Raw genomic sequence first — 19,383 nt, 5'->3', positions numbered from 1 at the left:
GGCAGACGCTGAACAGCTGCTGCTCCTTTAGGTATCCCAAGATCCGACGGTTGATAATCGACGTAACGCAATTCATTCAATAAACGCCGAGAGAAAGCAAACTTTAGCACCAGGAGCTCCTAGAAGATTAGTTTGGACACCCAGTTGCAGATAAACTCTTCCTCGAACCTCATGAATGTCTTTCTATTGTTTAGCCATAACTTATTTTTATTTTTAAAATCATACGTTTTTCTACGCACGCGCACGTACTTATACAGAACAACATAAACTACAGAACTATACACAACAAAAGTCAAAACGTAGCAATGAAAACTTCAGAAATAAAGCAGTGATAGCACGAAAATATAACAGAATGTACCTCACGGTAATTAAACTGCAAACCGTACTGACGCAACACGACTAGAGCTTGGGGATGGAAGGGAAACGGGAGAGACAATGTGGCAGTGTAGTAAATATAAGTTGCATGAATGATGATATTTATTTCAAATTCATGCCAAAAAACAAGCTTTTCCTCAGTCTTAAATAAGTGATTACAAACAAAATGTATTTATTACGCAGTAAATGGAGAAATGCTTTAATTAATTAATTTATAAAGGTACATATTACATTAAGGTTATGAATTTGATCTAGTAAGATCGTTGACGACCTTTTAGTTGGTCGAATTTTTGGAAATTTGGTTAATGGAAACTGTAAACTGAGCATGGTTATTTTAATCCAAAAGATAGGATTAATTATAACTAAACTCTGAAATAGTATGCGTAAATAGATAACTATAGCTATGTCAAAGTAAATTTCACTTTTGAAATTAATTGATTTATGCGCGTTTACTCGCTTATATCAACATTCTCTAACATATTATTTAGCCTACAGAAGTTTACAGATCACAGTGTAACATCGTCAACAACAACAAACAAAACTCATTGTTTAGCATACTCGACGAAATTCACAGAAGATGGCACTTAGAGACGCATTACGAAACAAAGCTCTCCGTGCATGAGAGATTAGAGGACGTGCTGCCGCTTCGTATTGTTGAATAAATACACAATTTAAATCAGCCATTAATACGGCTTACCCTGAACAACGAACCTTTAAAGTCACAGCCGCGTTATTTCCGCATTTCTTAAGATAAACATTAGTGGCAATACAAGCGTTCTCGACTCTTTTCTACTTCTTTGGAATCCTTTATTTGAAAATAATTTTATCTCTCTTTTCCCGAGATCTCATTTTCAATAGTATATTAAAAAATAAACACTATTTCAACAATGAACACAGTATATACATGGGGCACACTATAAGTTTTGCACTTCTAGCTAATAGGAACTATTTGAATTTCGAATATAATATTTTTTGAAAAGTCGTAAACTTCATAGAAATAAAAAAAAATCATTTGTCAATTGTTTTTTATCACACATCAAAGTTCTACGCACGCAACGAAAATGGAATTAAGTCGAAAAGATTTTAAGCGATGATTTTTTATGATATTAAAAGTTCTCTCTCTCCGCAAGACTGTGCCGCTCGTCGTCAAAATGCTTTTGGGAGAGAAGCACCTTGCTTGAGCACCGTGAGGCGATGGATTGCTGAATTTGAGAGAGATCGAATTTCTTTACATGACGAATTTCGTCAAGGGTGACCTTCAACTTCCGTCAACGGAAATAATGTGGTTACTGTTAAGCGGCTAATTAAAGAAAACCCGCGGATTACCTATGAGACAATTCGAGGACTATTAGGAATTGGTATGAGCCAAATTCAGAAAATTTTACACGAAGAATTGAAAGTTTGGAAACTTTGTTGTCGTTGGATCCCTCATGAACTGACAGCGGAGCAGAAGCGGGCTCGCGTGGAATGTTGCACACAGATGCTAATGAAGTACGACCACGGACATTCTAATGCTGTCACAGGAGACGAATTTTCGATTTATTATTTTGTACCCGAAAAAAAAACAGCAATCTTGTGAATAGGTGTTTGAAAATGAGAACAGTTCAACAAAAGTTAGGCAGGCGAGAAACGTTGGTAAAAAATGATCGCATTTTTTTCTCAGCTACGAGTCCCATCTGTACAATTCCACTTGAAGGTCATAAAAGTTTTAATGCCGAGTGGTATTCTACCATTTCTTTATCCAGGGTGTTAAAAAAAGTTCGCGAAAGTCGACCAAAAAGCCGCGTTCTCCTACATCATTACAACGTTTCTTCACACACGGCCACCAAAACTAAGTCATTTTTAGCTTCCGAAAAAGTACAACTGCTCATAGTTCCGACCTGGCATCCTGTGAATTCTGTATTTTCCCCAAAATCAAAGATTCGATGAGAGGTTTCACTTTTACCAAGTCCGGAGAGGCAGTGATAGCGTTCAAACAGCACGTAGAAAACATGCCTTCAGATCTGTGGTCCTCCTGTTTTAAAAATTGGTTCGATCGCATAATTTTTTTTTAAATGTAAAGGAGAGTATTTTGAAAGGCAACAAACCTAATATTTTGGTTATAACATGTTGTTTTTTTAAGTTACGTAAAACTTTAATGTGACCTACGTACACATTGTTCTTTTCACTAAATCCATTCAATTTCACTTATTAGTTAAACACAACACTATTGTTGCACAATATATCAGCTGTTTATTCAAATTCAAATATTTTTATTCAAAATAGGATGTGCCATCACATATTGAAAGTCAAAAAAACTATCACACATTCCAAATCGAATGCCTCAGACCTGCGAAGAATGAGCGTAACAAACTCAGCGGGCTTTTTATAAAGCTACTGCAGATATACTGCTATTAGCATTTCGGTGACAAGCTCACGAGATTTACCAATGGGAGGCTCCTTTGCACAGGATGCCGGCTAGATTATGGGTACCACAAAGACGCCTATTTCTGCCGTGAAGCAGTAATATATAAACATTACTGTGTAGCTAGTCAAATTACTGGGCAAATGAGACTTAACATCTTACGTCTCAAGGTGACGAGCGCAATTGTGGTGCCACTCAGAACCACTCAGAATTTTTGGGCTTTTCAAGAATCATAAGCGGAATGGCAGTAATGGGCAGGGCGTATCAATTACCATCATCTGAACGTCCTGCTCCTCTTGTCCCGTATTTTCATAAAAAAAACACCCATCGATGAGGTGTCTTACTTTATATAATTATGTACAATTCATGAGCATATCGGTGACACGCACCCTACTAAAATGTGGCCTACGCATCTAAAGAAATTTTCTCGTCTACAAATCTTATAACGATAATAATGACATTAAATTAAAACTATCGTTAGAAGTGTACTAAGACGTGCAAGGTGACGAACGCAATTGTAGCATCGTAAAGAATTTTTCGGTCTCTTAATAATCCTGAGCAGCACCGCAATGTTATGGGCATGGCGTATCAATTACCATCCACTGAACGTCCTGCTCGTATCGTACCTTACTGTCATATAAATAAGGATACTGGTTGCATTTCCGCGTTGGATAGCTAGGCTGATCCGTTGACCGAAATAGCTGCCAGCTCTTGGGTTACCAGTAGCTCTATTGAGGCGCGTAGATAGTACTTTGTACATTCTCCGCGAGTCTCGACCCCTCGAGAGAGTCCAACATATTTGCCACGTTTGCTGTCTTCGGTAGTCGAAACAGCAGCCCCAACACTAGCTGACGTAACTTGGACATGAGAAGTAGCCACAGTTTCAACGCAAGTTGCGCCCATCACCATCACCCTTCCGCGTGCCCATACCTCCATGGTCATTCCATCAGGACGCTTGCCATCGCAGCGGGTTTGGCTTTTGGCTCTAAAACAGTTGGTGTATTAAGAGTATGTATGACTTCATTAATTCTGGCATGCTTTTTAAATAAGAACAATATCATCATTATCTGTGCCTCTATGTTTTGCTATCATCTAAATTGCTGGCTGCAAAGAATATTTTCCCCGTGAAAGTGAAAATAATATTGTATTGTCATTGGTTCTTGATAAGACGCGAATCTGGTGAGTAAACCAGAAATGCATGTAATTTTTTTGGTAAGTACTTCTCGTATATTGATAGGTATTATTGAATGTATAAAGTAGATTTTTACCATCCATGAAATATGTTGGTGAGATTAAGTTATTAAGATAATATTGTCTTTATTTATTGATTATCCACGTCAACTATCACTGTCAAAGTCAATGATGGCACTAAAAAAAATATTTTCATCATCACCGAATTTCGGTCATCTTGAAGCTATTGAAAATAACGTTACATTTGTTTATAATATGTTTGCGCCATTTACTTAAAATGCCTAATCTTAAGCTTGACCGCGCTCCACCCGGGGTAAGAATAGGAACCACATCACGTCAACTGTATTATAAAACAAAACCGCCAGTCTTCGATTGAAACTCCTGCCGACGCAAACGCGCACTTTGAGATTGGCATTTCCAGAACCGCGTCAATATAATTACTGATTAGTAACTTTAAGTGTTGTGTTACGATTACTTTATACCCCGGTGGTGAACTAGTGATATATTTTGAGAGCACTACGAGCTGAGTACCGCAATAACATGTAAGTCCCCTAGTGGTATGGTCACGTTTTGTAGGCATAAAGAGAAGACGCCCCCGCCTTCAAATCTTTAATTTTTATTCAAAAAAAATACCAGATAGGCAGTTTAATACGAGCCACTGGCTTATTCAATATACTTACAGATTAAGGTATTATAAATGGAATTAATTGATAATGATTATAAATACCGACTTCAAAACTGCATAACACACACTTTAAAGCGACTAGATGTTGCAAATATATCTAATGTAATGTCGATACGAGATATTTTGATATCACGTAGTAGTAACCACCATTGAGACCAACTCTTGTTTTGTAATTGACTGAAAATAATTTCATTTATGTCATTCTATATTACGATTTAGGTCATGTTCATCATGAAAATGTTGGAACCAGGGGCAAAAATAAACCTGTTATACCAACTACTCGGTTAAGTCGAGTGAGTACGTCGCCATCTTTTGCGACATTATCCGTGAAAATGTACAAAAGAAATGTGTTACGAAACTCAAAGAATTGTTTAAAAATGTTTATATGGTAAAGGTTAACATAACAAATATAACTTTCTTATTGATACCGCAGAGTGGGCAAGCAGCGACCGCCCTCAGTCTATTTAAACTCTAGCGAAATTTTATTTAAAAAAACAAAGAAACCCACTGAGTTTCTTGCGCCTGTTCTTCTTAGGTCTCCCTTGTAACACGGTAGGGAATCACAAGGGTAAAAAGGGTTGGTAACTTAAACGCACATAATAAAAATGTAACATCTGTATTGGTTTCCACTTAGAATTACAATATACACTTATTATTAAAAATTAAAAGACAATTAGAGTTTAGTACCCCTTAGAATTCACAATAAGTAATGCCTACTCAAACTTAGCGCTCTGGCTTCTATAGGGCACGACTGTCTGCCGTGATGATGCTATCAACACTAAAGCAGTGCCAACTAAATTACACGAATCAAGTTAACTACAGATCTGAATTTTATATGCTTTTACTTATTTCTAATCAGTGATAATTACATTAAATAAAATTACTAACACACTAATGAGTTAGTTAAATAAATATCAGCGCTACGTTCGAGTAGGCATTAATTGGGATATTTTATGGCAGTTAATGATGCTGGTATCACTTGTTAACACATCAAACTGACACAAACATACATTTGAATTTGAAAACCGAAAACACATTGGTTCGTGGCGGACGAGGGTCGAACCGGGGGCACAGTATTGAGAGATAAATAAAATAATTCTTCGTATAATAAGTCTGAGTGTATTTCTCCGAGTTTTATTTATTTCCAGTTTTTTATTTCATTCAAACTCTTACACGCGAGTGGAATTATTTAATTGCCTCCCAGAAGCTGAGAGTTTGTGAAAATTTGGGTAGGGAATTTATAGTAGCTATTTGGATGCAAATGATGAGCTTCGTTCGAGCCCCGCCGGCATGACCTCGAAAGAAATAAGTGAGAAGTGTCTCAAGAGGAAAAAGGATCAGATGCTCTTTAGTATTTATTCGAGGATTCAAGCTTAAGTGCGCGGCTATAAAACACTTTTGAATTCTTATCGAGTGTCCCTGAATAAATAGGTTACTTAAGGTGAAAGGGACTTTCTTCAAAATAATTTATTAATGAGATTAAAGTATTGAATGTTTTTCTCGGTTTCGTTTATTTAAAACGAAAAAGCTAACGCTTAAAGAGACGCTTTTTTGGGTCCGTTTTTTTGCTAGTATTAATTATTCTTAAGTAGTGAGTTGATTTCGAAACCAAGCCAATCAAAAGAAATTACACTGACTTACTCATAGACTGCATCAATGTTCAAGATGCGTTTGAAATAAACATTTTAACCGAGTATTCAAACTTAAATTTAAATTGAAACCTAAAGTTTTGTACGTTAACTTCAGGACAGCGCAGTATGATATCCTTAAGTTTATGCTTATATACTGGAAGGAACGATTAAATAATTTGACCAAAAACGATAAATTTAACTAAAATTTGTTCGTTTTGGTTAGCTTATTGATAAAACGGTTTTTAAAATAAAAAAAAACATCGACTTCAAAAAAGCTAAATCAAAATAGATTTAATATGCACTAAAAAGTATAAAAATTATTGCGTATTTACATACAAACGAATCAATTAGTCTAATTCTAGTTACGATTATTGTTATTTCACGTCACTCGTGCGACACAAGCACATCTCACCTATGATTTCTGTGTATGTAGATACAAAACTACCTCAGCTGACACCGACTCCAAAAATAACAATAATCGTAACCAGAGTAAGATTAATTAGATTGTATAAAAATACGCATGTTTTTTATACATTTTAGTGCATATTATATCTAAAGTCTGATGGGAGCCTTCATTAGGATTGGCTATGGCGTTCCACTTGGGAATATAGGCGGAGAACAAGATAAAAGTACGAAATCGGTTCGACTAAACCAAACCAGTAGTATATGACTCGGACGGGTGTATCCTTATATAATGCACTTCTTTCAAAAAAGAGAAAGCGGACTAAGAATTTTCGATGAAGAATTCTAAAATATCAGATTACACACATACACATACACACACACATACACGCGTGCAATGTACTCTTTGACTTTTTGCGCCTAATTGGTAACCATGGAACGTAGATTAGTTGCCTATAGGAGAGGCTATGCCTAGTGTAGGACCAATAAGGTAAGGGATATGTTTTATTATAATATGCGATTAAGTGTTTGTATCTGATTAAATAAATAAATATTTTTGTCTTATAGAAGAATAAACCTCAATTTTTTCCTCTCTCTATATGTTTTTTTTTTTTGGAATAGGAGGACAAACGAGCGTACGGGTCACCTGGTGTTAAGTGATCACCGCCGCCCACACTCTCTTGCAACACCAGAGGAATCACAAGAACTGCCGGCCTTTAAATATATGGTTGTATATTAGTAGTGAATTTAACTACTGCCGTTACAATATAAATTATTCAACCATTATTTTAGTGTAACATTTAAGTCTATATATTATTTGGCTACATACGATATTAATTCGAAATATTCAAACGTACAAATCACTCAGATGCAACAATAAAATATTCATAAATAAAACCAATTATCATCGTTATTATAGTTCACGCTTGGCTGTGTTCGACGACTCAATAAAGGTATTTCACGAAGTTTCTAAAAGCAAAGCGTAGAATACTTTCTGCAGATATTTTAAAATTCAAACAGACAATTTCAAACGAATCGGATTTAACGATAGGTCGTTATAAACTATGGGCGCCAGATAATAAGGAAATATGTTGTATTTCAAGATTTTTTTTCACTTAAAGGCTTTCACTTCTCAGTCTTACTATGCACCGACTATAAGAAATGTTTTTAATTGTTTAATAACTAAAGGTATTTACGGGCTGTTCTTCGTAATGCTATGTTAACTGTACACCTCTTTTTAATGAAATCACCTTGTGTTTCAAGCCCAGTACAAGTTGGGCAACTTTGCACAAAGCATTTGAATATTTATTTATTTTGATTGGTACGTACAAACTATCAGCGTAATACAAGATAGGCTGCAACTTCACGTGAGTGTGTACACAGCATGCTAAGCAGAAATAGAAAAGTATTTAGGATACAATAATATAAACGATAGTAAAACTAGCTTTCGGTAATATAACAGATATTTTATTTAAGAAAAAGAGGGAATAAATATATAATTATTTGGAAATATAAACGTGATAATTAAGATTTTTTTGAAGTGGACTTCTTTAGTGGCTTTTCTTAAGATGGGTATAAAATGTTACACTCGCGCCAGGACACGTGGCCTGATCGAAAATTCGTAAGATAGTCGTTAAAATTATGGATGAATGATTTATACTTTTAACTAATTATAGTTCGTCTATTTCAACTTAATGATCATACGGTCATCGGACCAGTGGTTGAATCATTGTGATTGCGAAGTTGAAACACCGCGAGGTGGAAGGGATCGAATCTCACCCGTGAAATATATTTACAGTTTAATTATTTGGTTTTTAAGCTTTGTTCTTTGCGAAGACTCTCCCTAAGTCGACAGTTATACTTGTACAAAGCAGTACAGTTACTTATTATTTTGTTTCTTACTTCAGCTACAATAAACCGATTGTATCAGTTTTAGAGATTGGTGATGATGATGATGGTAACGAAGAATGTAAAACAGTCGTTGAAATTATGGATGAAGGTTGATTTTTCTGAGAATTAAACTTTTTAATTTTAACTTATTGTAGTTGTTCTGATGTGTTTAATTTTAATCTCATATAAATTGTCATTTTATAAATGTCATACTCATACATAAAACAATTCGCACGAAATTATTCTCTAACAAGTTTCACTTCTGCCGCCACTCTTTGATTTATTTATTTATTTATTTATTTATTTATTTATTTATTTATTTATTTATTTATTTATTATATACGGGCGAACCCTTTTTACAATATTAAAACTATGAAACTGATACAATATTTACTTAACTAGCAAATAATAATATTTAACTAACTAATCAACGCATCTTAATTTCTAATTATAAATAAACATGGTTTTAGTGTGTCTTGCCACAGATAGTAAACTAGTATTATATAAATCAATCCAGTTTATCTGGTTGTTAGTAGCTTCGCTGAGCCTAAAAATAGGAGAGTGATGATACACACCTGTTCTCAACAATTGAGTAGAAAAGTAAGTGTCATTCTTTCTCAAGATTCTACAAGAAACAGAAAAATTTAATAAAGCTAAAAGTTGACTACAATCAATATTACTTGATAAAATTTTAAATGTAAAAATATAATCACATCTCAGCCGAGCCGAATAAAGAGTCGGTATATTCATGACTCGGTGCATAAAACCATAATCGTGAATAGAGTACGACATAGGAGATCCAATTCGATAAGCCACATATCTCAAGTAAACATGATTCAGCCTTTCGAGCGTATTAACCTGATATTTTAAGTAAGGATTCCAAATTACTGAACCATACATTAAGTTGGGATATATAAATGAATAATAAAGCACTCTAAAACTAGCAATATTATTAAATTTTTTGGTGAATCTTTTAATAAAGTTTATTCTTCTTGTAGTGATGATATTTATATAGACTATGTGATCATTAAATGAAAGTTTGCTGTCAAAAATTACCCCTAAGTCTTTAGTTGTAAAAACATTCGGTAAAGCAATGTTATGTATTGAATAGTGACTGGAAGAGTCTTGTTTCCTTCCGAATGAAATACAAAAACATTTCTTGATATTGAATGAAAGCCCATTAAGGATGCACCAAGATTGAAAAGAATCAATATCAAGTTGTAAGAGTATTCGGTCATGGTCACTAGCGATTGCTTTAAATATTTTCATATCATCCGCAAATAACAAGAATTCACTATACTTAATGCAAACATTAATGTCATTTATAAAAACCAAAAACAACAATGGACCTAGATGGGTACCTTGCGCTACACCTGAGATGACATGAATAATCGTTGATAAAAAGTTTTTAATTTTCACACGTTGAATGCGATTCGATAAGAATGATTCAAATCATTTTAACAAACTTCCAGTAATACCATATCTCTCTAATTTTCTAATCAAGAGTTGAATATTAACTACATCAAAAGCTCTGCTTAAATCCGTGTAAATGGAATCTACAATCAGATTCTTATTAATATTAGAAACTAAGTACTCAAGGTAGATACATAAGTTGGACATTGTTGATCTACCCGCCAAGAAACCATGTTGTTGGGGAATGATAACATTTAAACTTATAAAGGATTTTGTATTAACTAGATATCCATTAATTAAAAGGTTGAACTGTAAATGTCAGGTACTCACGATTTTCTTGTAGCAGTGTTGTATGGACATCAGATTGTATGCATAGGGTTGTAGAGGCACATGCTATTATAACAGAACGGATCTTCATCTCGCAGGAGTGCGTAAGTTTTCGTCACTCTGTTTCTTCACCATTAGAACACGAAATAACCCTACAAAAAACTCCAAAAAAAAAAAAACAAGGTGGGTGGTGGGCGTGAAGAGTGTTTGCGCCAATATCTATCTATCCTTGTCCATCTCCTACCATGATCTGTCTTCCCCATTCACTGCGCCATTTTGAAAGATATAACCAGTCCTCCGCCAATGCCTTCACGGTATGCGCACGCAACCCATGAGCTTGATATAGATAAAAAAGAAATTGTAAAAGTGTGTAGTAAAAGAAGGGAAAACTACCTGCATCCGTTGGATTGCAAAAAACATCCACAAAGTGCAGCTTGATCAGGTTAGTTTTTTTTTATGATAATAAGGGACGAGACGAGCAGGACGTTCAGCTGATGGTCATTGAAACGCCCTGTCCATTGCAATGCGGTGCCGCTCAGGATACTTGAAAAACCCAAAAATACTGAGCGGCACTACAATTGCGCTTGTCACCTTGAGACATAAGATGTCAAATCTCATTTACCCAGTAATTTCACTAGCTACGGCGCCCTTCAGACCGAAACACAGTAATGTTTACAGATTACTGCTTCTCGGCAGATATGGGCGCAGTCATGATCTAGCTGGCATCCTGTGCAAAGGAGCCTTCCATAGGTAAGTGGTTAGTTACCAGTCCTAAGCACAGTCCACTCAACTGCAAGCAATGAGCAATTCCACTAACCTTTGCGCCACTGACGCTCCATAGTATTTTCAAAAACGTGATAAGTTATAAGAAGTCTTGTCAACAACATATATAGGTATACATACATAGCCTTTCTGTTGCTTTTTTTTTTTAAATACGGGACGAGACGAGCAGGACGTTCAGATGATGGTAATTGATACGCCCTGCCCATTACAATGCAGTGCCGCTCAGGATTCTTGAAAAGCCCAAAAATTTTGAGCGGCACTACAATTGCGCTTGTCACCTTGAGACATAAGATGTTAAGTCTCGTTTGCCCAGTAATTTCACTAGCTACGGCGCCCTTCAGACCGAAACACAGTAATGTTTACACATTACTGCTTCACGGCAGAAATAGGCGCCGTTGTGGTACCCATAATCTAGCCGGCATCCTGTGCAAAGGAGCTTGTAATAAATAAATCTACTCGCTACAGTAAATATTACATTCGTATATTTTACACGATTAATCTTTCTATAAGCCTTTGTACTAAACATTTCTGTAGAAACATAATATTGAATTGCGATTGAATATCCGTTGAGCTAAATTATCTGCAAGGATCACTAGAATATCATTGCGGAGCTCCAATATCCAAACTCCACGCTCTTATTGATTTAGACTGGCATGTGGATAAATATTCGTTATGCTTGAGAGTGGATTGTGAGATAAAGAATATAATTAATTATGTTTATGAGCTTGTTAATGTTATAGTGTGGTTTTTGTTAAGTTACCCAATACTGTGTATGTGCATCATATAATAAGTTTTTATGGATGAGGAGGACAAACGAATGCATCTGGTGTTAAGTGTTCACTGGGCCATTTCGCAATACCAAAGGAATCACAGGAGCGCTGCCAGCCTCTTAGAAATGTGCCCATGTTGTATCGTGCTGGAAACCGCACAAGGAAGCATTTTCTAGTTAGAAATGCTTAAATTTTAAAGTATTTGTTGGAGAGTAACTATAAACCTATGTTTTTTTTTATATTAACGAATATATAGGCAAGGTTTTTTTTTTCAAAATTAGGGATCCGTAATAAAATTGCTATTTTGTAACACAGCGTGTAAAATCGAAAACCTATTTTTGCGTGCGCTGCAAAAACTATTGACAATAGAACAAAATGGTGTACAGGCTATAATATAGGCAATATTTTACTACTTATAAAACTATCGCGTGAATTATACTTTATATGGCAAAACAACGTTTGCTGGGTCAGCTAGTCATTTAATATTGACAATCAAAAAATTTGTATGCCTATTTATTCGCGAATTATGTTTTGAAACTGTCAAAAACTGTATGTAACACCGATTTATACAAATAAATAAACATTTCTAGCTATGTTTTTTTTTATTGTAGAGGAGGACAATCTAGTGTAATGGGTCACCTGATGTTAAATGGTCATCTACAGCAAATAATTTATGAAGCTTTGCCAGCCCTTGACGAACGTATGCGTGCTATTTGCGAAAATGAAATTTGTAAAAATACGACTACTGGTATGTTTGGTACAGCCAAATAATGTTAAAAAAAAGGGATCACTGAGGGTTTTTTTATGATAGTAAGGGATGAGATGAGCAGGACGTTCCGCTGAACGTCAAAATTGATACGCCCTGCCCATAATAATGAAGTGCCGCTCAGGATTCTTGAGAAACCGAAAAATTCTTACCGTCACTACAATTACGCTCGTCACCTTGAGACATAAGATGTTAAACCTCATTTGCCCCGTAATTTCACTAGCTACGGCGCTCGTCAGACCGAAACACAATATTGCTTTCACATTACTGCTTCACGGCAGAAAAAGCGATGTGTGGTGCTCATAATGTAGTCGGCATCCTGTGTTAAGGAGCCTCCTATTTCATTATTACAACTGAATTTGAAAGCAAGTTCTTCAAAAGACACTAATTAGAAATTAGGTTCGAAATTGAAAAAAAAACACTGAAACCGTCCAAAATAATTGCTTTAAAAGAATAATAGTTCAAATTAATGTAAACTGATCTAATATTATCGTATTTAATAATGGCAGTAAATTAATATTATATAGAAGCAACGTTTACTTAAAATTTTATCTCAAACTTTAGTTGTACCTGTACAGAATTACAGTTCAATTGGACCAACAACATCCTTTGAAACCTTGGTGTGAATAGAGTACAAATTGCTTAGAAAATACGACTGTGAAAAATGAAGACTACTTTGTATCCGATGAATACAGCACTAATAGAAAAATATGATTTCAAATATAAAATATAAAAAGCTATCACAATATTTAAGAAATTATAACTTTTGCAATACGATAACATTTCTTCTAGATTTTATCAAATAAAATTTTTCTCTATTACTAATTTATAATTGTTAATACGGGTACTGCACAAACAATTAATAATTATTAATACGGTTACCGTATGAACAATTTAGAATTATTAATAAGGGTACCAGTCGAACAATTTATAATTATTAATACGGTTACCGTACAATCAATTTATAATTATTAATACGGGTACTGGACAAACAATTTATAATTATTAATAAGGGTACCAGTGAAACAATTTATAACTATTAATACGGTTACCGTACAATCTATTTATTATTATTAATAGGGGTACTGGACAAACAATTTATAAATATTAATAAGGGTACCAGTGAAACAATTTATAATTATTAATATGGTTACCGTACAATCAATTTATAATTATTAATACGGGTACTGGACAAACAATTTATAATTATTAATAAGGGTACCAGTGAAACAATTTATAATTATTAATACGAATATCGTACAATCAATTTATAATTATTAATACGGGTACTGGACAAACAATTTATAATTATTAATACGGGTACTGGGCATACAATTTATAATTATTTGTACAGCAGTCGGACGAATAATTTTATTTTAAAAACAAGCTAATCATCCGATTTATTCTTAATTTAAATATCTTAATTTAAATAATTGAATACAATATGTACGAATAAATATAATTTATTTGTCCAGTACACAGATTGATCTATATTAAATGCACAATGTATATAAGGTACCAAATTCGATAAGGACTAATGCCTAATTGCTAAAAATCACTTCGTATTTAACCCATTTTTTCTCCTAAAAAGTAAAGCATAAATGGTTATTGTGGGTTATCCCTAGGAGATAGACTTATATCATATTTTGTAGACCATTAGACAGATTACAGGCAATCACTCCCACGGCTTGTTAGAGAAGCTATCGAAATTAAAAAGTATCCTAACAATTTTAATAGGAAATTTTAGGTTTTACCAGCGCAATCATGGAGTCCCCTGGTCTCACTCTGCAGTACAAATGTAACAAAAAGACCTGAAAGGTGTGAGTTAGAGAATCAAAGACCAAAACGAATTTGGCGCCACGTGTACAGATTGATGTACTATTAGTGTCAACTGTCAATGTATCAAGACTTTCTCGCCGCTTCCGCAGTTCTGCCGCGACGATGCATGCAATTGGATCGAAATATCGGCATCAAATTAATAAAATATATATCGGGGGTACCCTTCATATTAATTACAATCTCAGTAGCATCCTCTAAAATTATCCATGTTTCTCTAATAAGTTATGCATGTATTAAACATGTTAATCTTCCTATTCACTCACTTTATCTATTTAAAAAAACGGATCAAAATCCGTAATTTTAATGCGGCTTTGTTTTACACTATGTGATAAAGATTATTATATTATTTTCCCACTTTTCTACCCCGTGAGAATAGTGCCGCCCTTTATCAAGAATAAACCAAAATCAGACCCTAATGAATGGATCGGAAATGATGCGTTCCAATATTTAATTGGCCTGACCAAATCCTATTTATCTTGTTTGAACAGAGTATTAAGAATCTTCAATTCATTCACGTCATTGAAGCCGTAACTTTTTCGGCAGCGCGTGTAATATTTCGAAAGCTGCGATTGAAAAGGCGAAATTTATTTGGTCCAATGTTTATAAAAGGGGATAGCGAGGGGTTGGAATATTGCGATTTTTTTTAATCTATACAACATTTTGCTTACGCTAAATTGGATTTTTTTTGTATTCTGTTTATAACGTAATTCTTAAGTGCAAACTTCATTAGCGGCGTTCAGCAATTTTCTTGGGATGGGTCTAAAATGTTAAACTCACGTCAGGACACGTGGCCTGATCGAAGATTTGTAAGACTGTCGTTGAAATTATGGTACCTTCAATTAATTACAGTTCGGCTATTTTAACTTATTGATCATACGGTCATTTGACCAGTGGTTGAATCATTTTGATAGCCAAGCCGAAACATCGCGAGGTTTTTAAGCTTTGTCATTAGCGAAGACTCTCTCTAGGGCGTTAATTATGCTTTTATTTCTTTGTTACATATTATTTATTAACCAAACTCACAAAACTATGTCATTTTAAATAGTATTGGTGTACAATTAAAATTTTTTATGATTTAATGATTAGTATGGCTCCAACTGTAAAAGTTAGTTATTATGGGGTTTTTTTTTTTTAAAAATGAATTTTCTGCTCATATTCTGTAGACACATAATTTTTTTTAAATATAAACCGTGAAGAAATGGTTTCAACTATAGGCAATTTTGGCGATTTCTTGGGATAGCAGCCTTAATTCTTGACGCAGGAAAAGGCGCCTTTGTAAACCCACGTAGCCAGCATGGCAGCATCTTCTACAAAACATAAGCTCACTGGTAAGATATTAATGACAAATATAAAACTAATTTTTTCGATTGAAAACAATTCCCGACGGCTGGTGAACCATTAGATCCTATTTCATGATAGTATTATGACGGTATAACTATTAAAATAGCCAAATATCTGGATAACGCTAGCAATAGTGATAATATTATCGATATGATCGGCCAAATAGGAACTCATTTCCAATATTTATTGAAGTCTGATGAAGCAAAACGCACACAAGTAAGTTGGATTACTTCCAGTAAGCCGACTTATATGATGTTTCATTTTTAATAGTAATCGTTGATGTGTATATGTATGATAATAATTAAAAAAATTCATCTTTTAATTTAATTTGTAGAAAATAAATTTGATTACTGTTTTAATATTAAAATAACCTTGGCTCGAATGAAAATATTTTTTATGACACTAAGGGACGAGACGAACATTACGTTCAGCTAGTGGTAATTGATACGTCCTGACGATTACAATGCAGTGCCGCTCAGGATTCTTGGAAAACCCAAAAATAAGCGGCACTACAATTGTACTCGTCTCCTTGAGACATAACATGTAAGGTCTCATTTGCCCAGTAATTTCACTAGCTGCTGCACCCTTCAGACCGATACACAATAATGTTTCCACATTACTGCTTCACAGCAGAAATAGGCGCCGTTAATACCCATAATCTAGCCCGGCACTGGTGAAATTTTAGCTGACATCCAAATCTTGTGAGGTTTATTTGTCTTTAATCAATTCGGCACAAAGTAAGTTTAATGTTACTTCTCTTCACCAGAAGATGTTGACTCGCCAAATTTTGGCACAAGACTGCAAAAACTCACAATATTTGGATAATTATGGTTATCCAAAAAATAATACCAAATTCTGTAAAAAAATTTTTGGTGACAATTTTTTGATGCGTCAACCCGTAAAACATATACCTAAAGAAAAACATGGCTTTCATTATATATTATTTTTCTTAATGTAATCACATTGTACCTTACATGCATATTATTGACGAAATTAAAGATATTTTTATTTTAATTCTCAAATATGAGAATAATGGAATGTTTAGGCACTTATAAATAGACTCAATGCATTTCAATGCAAAATATTGTTTAAACTACCGTGCTCACACTATTTCACAAGCCTTGCAGTCTATTTTATTATATTACTAACGATTATTATGACTAAGAATAGAAATATGTTGCTTCAGATTAGTTCATGACATGAATTCGACCAATGATGTTAATATATTAACACTGGCATTGGCAACCAAACTGTAACTACCATAGAAAGTCGAATCTGTTGCTGTCATATTAAAATTACCACAAAATAAAATTAAATCCGCCGGGTTGTCAATAATAAGTTGCGCAACTAAGTCCAAAAATATAGCAGGGTGTCTCGATGGCCTTGCCCATGAGGTATGTAGGCACAACATATATTTAGATTATTGTGTTTACTATCTCGAAGAGGCACAGCCACCCAAACAGCTTCACAGTGCACTGGAGACGGGACAGGCCAATGTCGGCGTCTAGGTTGATAAAGCCTCCGCACCGCTACCGCAACCTTTGATCAAAAAATTCATGTAATCTACCACGAAGGCCTCTCGTGTTATGATACTAACCATGCAATTAATTTTTATCCATTTTTAAAATTTTCCATAACAGTAATTCACTTTATGATAACTATTCATACTATTAGTGACAAATCGGCAAACAACAAGTTATCTGTGAATGTGTCTATCCAGAATAATGTAACATTATACACAAAGATAAGCAACACTTTTAGCAAAACATGATGATAACGCGTCCCAAAGTTTAAATTCATAATTAACTAAATAATTAAATATTCAATAATCGTTCCAATGTACCTATTTGCTTATAATATGCAGTTATTAGCACTGATCTCTCGTATAATATGATAGGAAGAAAAATAATAATTACCTGTTTCATTATAAATGAATAACATAGTCATATAAATAATTACATGTATAGGGTCATTTAAGTATATTTCACACTTACGCATCAGAATCTTACAGTCCCTTACCCACAGGTCATACTTAGTGTCTGACTATATACCAGTGGGAGGCTCCTTTGCACAGGATGCCGGCTAGATTATGGGTACCACAACGGTGCCTGTTTCTGCCATGAAGCAGTAATGTGTAAACATTACTGTGTTTCGTTCTGAAGGGCGCCGTAGCTAGTGAAATTACTGGGCAAATGAGACGTAACATCTTATGTCTTAAGGTGAAGAGTTTTTCAAGAATCCTGAGCGGCATTGCATTGTTATGGGCAGGGCGTACCAATTACCATCAGCTGAACGTTCTGCTCGTCTAGTCCCTTTTTATCACAATATATATATAGCAGCTAACTGTATCTTTCTCGGGTACTCTCGGCGGTCCCGAGTTCACCCGATTGAGCCTTTCACCTGAGAGCGTGACGGATTAGCCTAACTTATTACTAATAATAATAATAATAATAATAAAGCCATTTATTCCATATCTCTAAAAAAGTGTACATATACAATATTGTTAGTTTTTTTTTTTGTTAGTATTATTTGCTTAATCTAGGTTTTTTAGTATAATTGTTATTTAGTTAAATTTTTAGATATGGATCCCAGATTGGGTAAAGGCCTCCTCCAACTTCATCCACAACTTTCTGTCAAGTGCTTTCTGCATCCAATCTTTTCCTGCTGATTGTGCTATGTCATCAGCCCACCGTTTTATTGGTCTTCCTACATTTCGTTTTCCTGATGTTGGCCCCTTCCAACGTGTAATTGCTCTAGTCCACCTCCTGTCGGTATACCGTGCAATATGTCCAGCCCATTTCCATTTAAGTGCCAGGACATGTGTGAGTGCATCGGTGATCTTAGTTTTCTGTCTTATCCTGGCGCTTCTTACTTTGTTTATCTTCCTTATTTTTAATAAGCTTCTTTCCATTGCTCTTTGATTACTCGTAATCATCTGCTTGACTTTTTCTGTAAAGGTCCACGTTTGACAGCTGTACAATAAGCATGGTAGGACACTAGTATCCATTACTACTTTTTTCATGTGAAGATTGTAGTTGCCTTTTAAGATTTCTTTTAATGACCAGAATCTATTCCACGCTTTTGATACTCTTCTTGCTACTTCATCTTCGTTGTTTGAGTGATGGAAAGATACTCGTTTTCCTAAGTAAATGTAGTTATCGACATAGTTTATAATATTGTCTCTTACATTTATTGGCTTCTTCTGACTGTTGGTCATTATCTTAGTCTTATTTGCATTCATTTCTAAACCAATTTTTATACTTTGTTGGTCAAGTGTCTGTATCATATCTTCTAAGTCTCTAGGTGTTTCAGCTATGATAGCGATATCATCGGCAAACCTTAGATGGTTTAGATAGCGATCGCCTATTTTGATCCCTTTCTGTGACCAGTCTATGTTTCGAAATATGTTCTCGAGCACGGCAATGAATAACTTCGGTGATAAGGGATCACCTTGTCTTGCACCTCTTTCTATCTTAATAGGTTTTCCCCTAGTTTCAAGTTTCACGCAACTTTGACTATTTTTATAAATATATGTTAAAATATTGATATATGTTTGGTCGATTCCG

This window comes from Leptidea sinapis, chromosome 18 (genome assembly GCF_905404315.1).
Source record: "Leptidea sinapis chromosome 18, ilLepSina1.1, whole genome shotgun sequence".
In the NCBI taxonomy this organism is placed as follows: Eukaryota; Metazoa; Arthropoda; class Insecta; order Lepidoptera; family Pieridae; genus Leptidea; species Leptidea sinapis.
Note: the sequence above shows the minus strand (reverse complement) of the source record.